We start from the raw sequence: 8,645 nt of genomic DNA, 5'->3' as shown, positions 1-8,645 counted from the left end.
TATGAACCATTAAGCAATAAAAAGAGTCATAACACAACAATACAGATATGAAAAAATGCAATGTCATTGAGCAGCAAAATTCCTGAAGGCAGCAGTACTAACATGAGCAAAATGCAATGTCATTGAACAATAAGAATTTATAATGCAACAATACAAATATGAGAAAATGCAATGTCATTGAGCAGCAAAGATTCTTTAAGTCAGCAGTACTAACATGGCAAAATGCATTATCATTGAACAATAAAGATTTATAATACCTCAAAACAAATATGAGAGAATGCAATGTCATTTAGCAGTACTAACACCCTCAACCCCCTTGATCAATTCTAAACAGACCAACTATGAAACACTCTATTATACCCTGTTCATTGGCCAGTGACTACTTACAGTCTTGCTCTCGGCATGATGGGCCCCAAGTTTGAGCTCATATGGATCTCAGTCATTTGTAATCCACAAAGCATTTGGGGGGGGGCCACAATCTTATAAAAATATAAAATGACGGCCAGAACCTCTCACCACTCCGTCGTGAATATCCTAGTGACCAGGCACTGTGGTTCGTCTGATGAAAAAAGTAGAAAATCACCTACCAGAACTCTGATATTCATGTATGGCTCTCTGTACTAGGCCCAAGGGAACTCCTTTTCCTGCTGAATCATAGCAGGTGTGGAACCACTGCTTTCAGACTTCTCTCCTGATTTCACAAAATACCATCATCCAGGATTTCAGCAAGAGACAGACACAATCTGCTACTTCACTTCCCTGTCCCAAAGCACTAGAAAAGAAAAATCCAGTCATGCTGCAAAGCCCTTTTTCCCTTAAGCTATGTATTTCAATCTTCCCTCCTTCAGCTAGTGTTCCAGTATCCTCTTTCACTTTCAAATTGTCTTTTATATTCCTGAAAAGGAGCTCTACCTTGTGCTGTAATGGAAAACTACAGTCTATTATTTCTACAATGAAATACAGTGGGGGCTACACTCTCCCCCCACTTGAAAATTGTGGGTCCCCCAAGTCAAAGGTAGAGTAGCAGAAAATATTTACAAATACTAATGCACCATCAACTGAACAATATTTTTGCATTTGAAAGGTACATTCCACCAAGGGTAATCAGCCTCATGCTTAACTTGGGATGGGGTGTCACCACTTAAGTAGGAGGCATAGAGATTATGAGCGCAGACCTACCAATGAGCTGTTGTCACAGGTTCCTGTGTACTATGTCCCAAACTGTTATAGGTAAGTCTCTGTGGGGGCTGAATCAACCTCTGCAGTTTTGGTTCGGAAGAGACAGATAAGAAATTTTGCTTGGAAGTTTTGTCACTCACAGCACATTCAATGTCCAGTTCTTCAGTAGGCATATTGTCTACTTCTAAGATCTCCTCTGGTATAACTTCACTTTCATTTTCCATAATGGTATGACTGTCCTCAGCACTATTTTCTGAAGTTTTCATAACAAGGCCTCCATCAGTATAAGGTTCTGCAAGAGGCACAGAAACATTACTTAGTCTATTGTTAGGTCTGGGCTGCTCAAAATAACAAGGAACAAATTCCGGTGCATTTACATTGAGATTACAGCCCATGGGGTCTTGAACGTCCTCATAAAAAAGCCTGCTGAAACACCAGTCATCATCACTGTCCTCAACTCCTTCAGCAGGAGGAAGCATAGGCTCTTGAACATTGGAAAGGATAGTTCTTCTGTGCCTTAGCCTTCTGGATCACCTTGAGTTAGGCTTCCACTGAGCCATTCTGGGCGCATACAGATTTGATAGTATCCACTCCTTAAGTCTAGAACACTGAACCACTGACTGCCCACCGGGCAATTTACTGTACTGGTCTGGAATGGTTCACTGATTCAGAGTACGATAATCAACACACATGCAATTGATCTATTCTTTTTCCTGACAATGACAATGGGAGAGGTATATGGACTTCTTGACTCTCGAATTATCCCTGCGGCTTTTAGTTCTTCCAAATGTTTTCTTAAGTCATCCAGGTCTCCTGGAGCTACTCTTCTGGAATGTTCCCTAAAAGGCCGGTCCTCTTTTACTCTTATTTGGTGTTTTGCACTTTTTGCACAACCCACATCCAGTTCACTAGTAAAAAAACTATTTTTCTTTTTCATTAGTAGCTCTTTAGCTCTGGTTAGCCACTCAGGGGGCAAGAGGCCACCTCCTATATCAATATCTTCCAGCTTCAACTCACTGGCCCTGCTTTCATTCCCTGTCAACACACAAGCAGGTAAGGGAGTGGCAGCATAAACATTTCCCAAATGCGCTTGTGAATGCAGGACAATGGGAGCACTTCCTTTATTCTTCAACCCCACAGGCAAAGTGTCATAAGGATGCTTTAACTTGTCCACAGGCCAAACCTCTGGGACTAGTTCCAGCTGCAGTGGCAAGTCACTTTCTGGATCCGTTTCCATCATGAGATGAGAGGAAACTGTTTGTCCACACATCCTCACTTTGGCTCTCAAGCAGGTAACCTGACCAGGATGAATTATATTGCTCTTTCCCAGACAGGATCCACACATGACCAATTTCATCTTTCTTACTATCCTCTCTTTGAAGGGCACAGAAAACTGGTCTTAGGAGAGGATGTAGTGTTGGGTGTTCCTGGGTCAACTGAGGCATTAGCACTCTTCTGACGAGGTCAGTATTTGTCCCCTCTAAAATAGATGCTGAATCCTTTCCCTTTGGCCTGGGGCACACAACAGCGAGTGTTTCAAAAACTTCTGTTGATCCAACAACTGAAGTGGAAAATTCTAACTTGAGTGAGACATAACCATCATAAAGGAACTTCTTGTCACTTAGCCCCCAGATCTCCAGATCTTCTGACTTTTCAAGTGGTATATGCTTTAAGTATTTGTTGGTAGAAGTTTCTGTACATAATGGTAATTTGTGCACCAGTATCCAGCAGTGCTTTACTATACACTCCTTCTATTTTTACTGACATGACAGGGGACAGTCCTAGTAGGCCATCGGGTAGTTTCTGTCTCTGGTGTTCAGCTGTACGGCAATCAGCATGAGGTTTAGGTACCACCAGTTGACCTAACCATTTTAATGGATATGACTCTTGCTTAGTAATGCTTTGTGGTCTCAGACGCTGAGATTTTGGCTGAGATGGCTTTCCAATTCGGTTGTTCACCTCAGATGAGCTAGAAGTGTGCATAGTAGGTAGTTTCTCTCCCCTATTACAAAGGTTACTGTGGGAAGGAGATCCAGGATGCTGACTCTTGATGTTAGACTTTATGGAGCTTTTTATAACTGGGCACTCATCTGGCTCCTTCATTGAGGCCCTTTGAAGTTTCCCTGCATTGCATTAGCCAGTAATAGTTTGTTCACTTTTTTCAAGTTATCTGTATTTGAACACTGTCACTTTATATGCCCTGCATCCCCACAGTGAAAACAAAATCCAGTAGGAACTCTGACCATTGGCTGATTCGGTTCTTCCCTGAGTCCTTTCATGGAGGTTCTAGCTGATGTATTCCTCCCTTCAGCTAAAGTTACCATGGCTTTCTGCAATCCTGCAACTGTCTTGGTGACTTGAGCTATGTCGTCGGTCAGGGAAGACACTTGCATCTGCAACTGTGATACAATACAAATATGAGAAAATGCAATGTCATTGAGCAGCAAAGATTCTTTAAGTCAGTAGTACTAACATGGCAGAATGCATTATCATTGAACAATAAAGATTTATAGTGCCACAATACAAATATGAGAGAATGCAATGTCATTTAGCAGTACTAACACCCTCTACCCCCTTGATCAATTCTAAACAGACCAACTATGAAACACTCTATTATACCCTGTTCACTGGCCAGTGACTACTTACAGTCTTGCTGCCGGCATAATGGGGCCCAAGTTGGAGCTCATATGGATCCCAGTTATTTGTAATCCACAAAGCATTTGGGGGGACCACAATCTTATAAAAATATAAAATGATGGCCAGAGCCTCTCACCACTCCATCAAGAATATCTGAGTAACCAGGCACCATGGTTCCTCTGATGAGAAAAGTAGAAAATCACCTACCAGAACTCTGGTAATCATCTATGTCTCTCTGTACTAGGCCCAAGGGAACTCATTTTCTTGCTGAATCATAGCAGGCATGGAACTACTGTTTTCAGACTTCTCTCCTGATTCCACAAAATACCATAATCCAGGATTTCAGCAAGAGACAGACACAATCTGCTACTTTTCTTCCCTGTCCCAAAGCACTAGAAAAGAATAATCCAGTCATGTTGCAAGGCTCTTTTCCCTTCATCTACATGTTTCAGTCTTCCCTCCTTTAGCTAGTGTTCCAGTATCCTCTTTCACTTTCAAAATTGTCTTTTATATTCCTGAAAAGGATCTCCACCTTGTAGTGTAATGGAAAACTACAGTCTATTACTTCTACAATGAAATACAGTGGGAGCTACATAGTCAATCATTTTTTTGTATATGGTCATGTGATTTTTACTTTTAAAGAGTATGGACATTTAGGGCAATTTGAAATGCACTTGAAAAGGCTTGTAAGAAAATGTATTATCAAAATGCATTTGTGCTTTTGTGGTAACTGAAATAAAGTTTTACATTATTTACTACTCTTTCCACACAATTTCTTTCCTTCCTTTTTTCCTTCTTTTGAAAATCCATGTATTTTTTCATTTTCTCTTTACACATTACAACTATTAGTCACAGCTCTAGAAGTTTAGTTTTCAGCTTACTATATGCTATTTTATGTTTGGTGTCAGAAATATCCCAGTGATAGATATATGTTCATATGTTTGTAGGTGTGACTCCCAAATTTGATTTATATAGGAGGTGATTGACTGCCTCTGTCCATCAGAGACATAGGCTCCAGATCAGAGGTGAATTTCTGATTAACCATCCATTGGTCTAAGGTGTACTTAAATATGGATAGGAACACTACTTCACATGGATTGGGAACCTGTTCCAGAGCATTTCTATCTCTCCAACATATCCTATTTATGTTGCAAGCAGTATTGTTTTTTAATCTAGTAGTTCTGATGCTGTTTAGTTTGTGGATGTGCAAAAGGTTCATCAAAACAGGATCCTCTCAGAAATCTGTATGAGACTGAGTAAAGAGACATGGCTTTGAGGTGATCATCATAGGTCATTGTGATTACTCCCTGTATTCTTTTTGTAAAGAACCTTTGCAGATATTGATGTGGATGTGGTCAGGTGCATACCAAAGGGGGCATTATATTTTACAATGTTTCTGGCAAGGGCTAAGTACAGTGGTATGATGATCTTTCTGGAGATAGATGCCATACTCTTATTTATAAACTGAGCAACACAGAAGGATTTTCTTACTACCTTGGACACATGTTCATTGAAGGTAAGGTTGCTGTCTACCTGAGTTTCCAGATCCCTGACTAGTTAATCAACTTTTAGGGGTGTTATATCGATGATGTAGTTCCCTGGGGTGGCTGACTTGAAAAAGGTACTATAATTCAATTTCCTGGTATTGCATTTTAAGCCATAGCTTTGTCATAAGGAATCTGTCTATGTTAGGCCTTCCTGAAGGGTGTTTTCATCTTGGAGAGATTCAATGACTGTTCCCTGTTTGCAGTCATCTGCAAACATCATTAGCTGGAGATCTTTGAAATTGGTCTTGACATCCAAGAAGTAGATGCCAAAGAGGAGTAGGCCTAGCACAGAACCTTGAGGGACTTCACTGGTGGCTAGCCTCTTTGTGGAGGTAGCCTCACTGATTCTAACTTTCCAGGTCTTATCAGTGAGCCAGCTACCTATCCTGCATGTTATAAAGGGATTTATACCTAGTTCCATAAGTTTGTTGACAATGCCAGGGTAGGATATTGTATCAAATTCTTAACCAGATATAGGTAGGCAGTATGCATCACTTTCCCCTCATCCATTGCCTTTAAGATTTTTCAAAGAAGTCCACTAGATTCACTAAGCCGGACCTTCCTTCGGCAAAGCCAAACTCTGATGGATCCAGTGTCTGAAGGTCTCCTATGTCCTTGTTGACATGGATACAGTCCACATATGTATTTAATATCTCATCCTATTTTTTTTTTTTTGTTTATGCTGCCTCAGCATAAACTTTTCAGATATTCAGTTTGAACAATACAACTATAAGTATAGGCAAATGTATCCTTTGTTGTTGGGCCTTCATTATTTTGCTTCTACCGATCTTTGTCTCAGTGTGTGTCAGCCATGTCTACTGAAGTCATGATATCTTGTGAGCTAACTGAAATTTCTTCTATCCTTTCTGGTATCAGCATATTACTCACTAGCATTCACATTCAAGCCGCAGACTTATACTAAGACTTTTAGCATATAAGTAGACATTTTTTCCCAGAAGATACATTATCTGTGATGCCTGTTAAGTCCTGGGATAGAGCTTCTCATTATGGTTGTTATTCCTTGCTCAGGCTCAGCATACCTGAAAATATTATATACTTTCTATATGAGATTTTTTATTTACTCTAAAGGTATGTAAGGTGAAGGAAAGTGCAACTAAACTAATGATAAAAAAAAAATCTGTTTAGAGATATCCTGTTGTTCACTAACACAAAAAGTATACAGGCTCAATTTTACTTTCAGAAGCATTTTTCTACAAATAAATCTATCATTCCAGTATTTTTCTAAGGTGAAATTTGCACAGAAAAATATTGCTAATAAAAAAATGATTCTGAATCTGTTTTCTTTAATATCTTTAATATTGCAAATATTTGTTTTAAAATGAAAACAGAATCCATGCTTCATTTTCAAAATAAAACTGTCAAAAATCACTTCTTTTAAATTTTACTTCCAACTGGTGATTCGGGATTGTTTAATTATTGGTATTTGTTTCCTAGCATAGTATGACTGAGCAGTACCTTTTTTCAGTGGAGACTCAGGGAGAACAGTTACATTATACAAGACATCATGGACAACATTTGCATTATTTCATGATTTTCAGTCAGTTTCATTCAAAAGCAACAATGCCATTATTCAGATATCCCTGACATAGGTTACATCAATTAAAACAGCTTCAATTCAAAATAACTGTTACACTGGCTATTTTGTGTAATAAGAGTTATTGATTTATTTATTTTACATTTGTTTACACAAGGATAGTCTGACTGGGCCAGCAGCCCATTTTCAGCAGAGGCCCAAGGGGGAGGGGTGAGCCCCAAGAAAAACAGTGGCAAGAATAAAAAAAAAACAGATGATTGTAATATACAAATTAAACGGTATTATAAAATGTAAGGAATTAACATTATTAACAAAATTAACAAAAATTGATGCAGTTACAATGTATACAATTTTTTTACAGTATCAACAATTTTTTTCACAAATGCATGCTATACTCCTTTAGCAGAGTAAAAGTGAAAATGGAAAAGTGGTCACTTTAAGAAGAGATTTATTAGAAAGTTACAATTAGGAAAATCTACATGGGTGGAGAGAAGGTGAAGGGGAGATCTGATAGGAGGATTCAGTAAAAGACAAAGTGAAGAGTAAGGAGAGATAAAGATATCCAGGGGAAATATAGGAACAGAGCCAATTATTGTTTAGATGTTCTTTAAGAAGGAGTTTGAATTTGGAGGTAGAAGGGGCATTTTGTATATGCTGGGGAATGCTGTTTCAATTTTTTACAGTTTGATTTGCGAATAAGGAGTCACCAAATGAGTTGATGCATTTCTTAGATTTTATAAGTAGTTTGTTAGATCAGCACAAAGAAAGAAAGGAGGGGAAGATGCACAAGGAAGATAAAGGAGATGAGATTTTAGAGGAGAATGTAGTTGTGATAGTAGTACATTAAGTTTTGTGCAGAAAAAGTAATGGCAAAAATTCGCATAACTCTATTAGTACCAGGGAAATTGCCTAGGCTTAAATAGTCCACAGGGGCAGCTGGATTAGTACTTATCTATGAATGTATGTACCAGTTTTACCAGGGGTTGTACAGGTGCAGAGCTGGTTTACTATCATATTATTGAAAATCACAATATACGTTAGTTAATCAACTGATATGACTGAATTTGTGAAAGCCACTTATAAATAATGTCAAAAATTGTAAACACTGCAATCGACATTTGAACCAGTTTGAACTATTCCTAAAAAACATCATTCATTTAACACGCAATTACACAGCACCAAATCAGTTCTTTGCTTTCGCTTTTATTCCTTTGGACTATTTCAGTTTGCCGTGTTTAACACCCATTCACCTGATTTTGTGTACATGTAATTCCAGTAAATGTTATTCTTGATTTTGATAGCAAACCTGCAGAGCCATTTATCTATTGCTTCAGTTGATATTTAAAGCCTTTCACATTACAGGCTGTTCTTAAATGGAGAGGGGTTGTATGCTAGCTTTTAGCAATGTTGTGTGAATACAGGGAGTATTCTGTGTTATTTTTAGGTTTTAGTTATAGATAGTAATGATTTGTCAATGGATGAAAGAGGTCTCTTGGGAGTGTAAGGTTTAATGATTGATTGAAAAGATGGGAATTTTTCAGGGTTGTACATTAGTTTGAAGGTTATAATTAATTGTGAGTACAATAGATACTTATTTCAAGCCAGTTTAGCTGTTTTGGAGAAAGACAGTGATCTGCTCTACACTGTTAATTGGCTGTGAATTTGGCTACTTTATTGTAGCATTGTTGTAGTCTGGCTCATACTATAATATGGTGGGAAATAAAAAG

Source organism: Protopterus annectens, chromosome 8.part0, assembly GCF_019279795.1.
Source record: "Protopterus annectens isolate FY-2018-M chromosome 8.part0, PAN1.0, whole genome shotgun sequence".
Classification (NCBI taxonomy): domain Eukaryota; kingdom Metazoa; phylum Chordata; order Ceratodontiformes; family Protopteridae; genus Protopterus; species Protopterus annectens.
Note: the sequence above shows the minus strand (reverse complement) of the source record.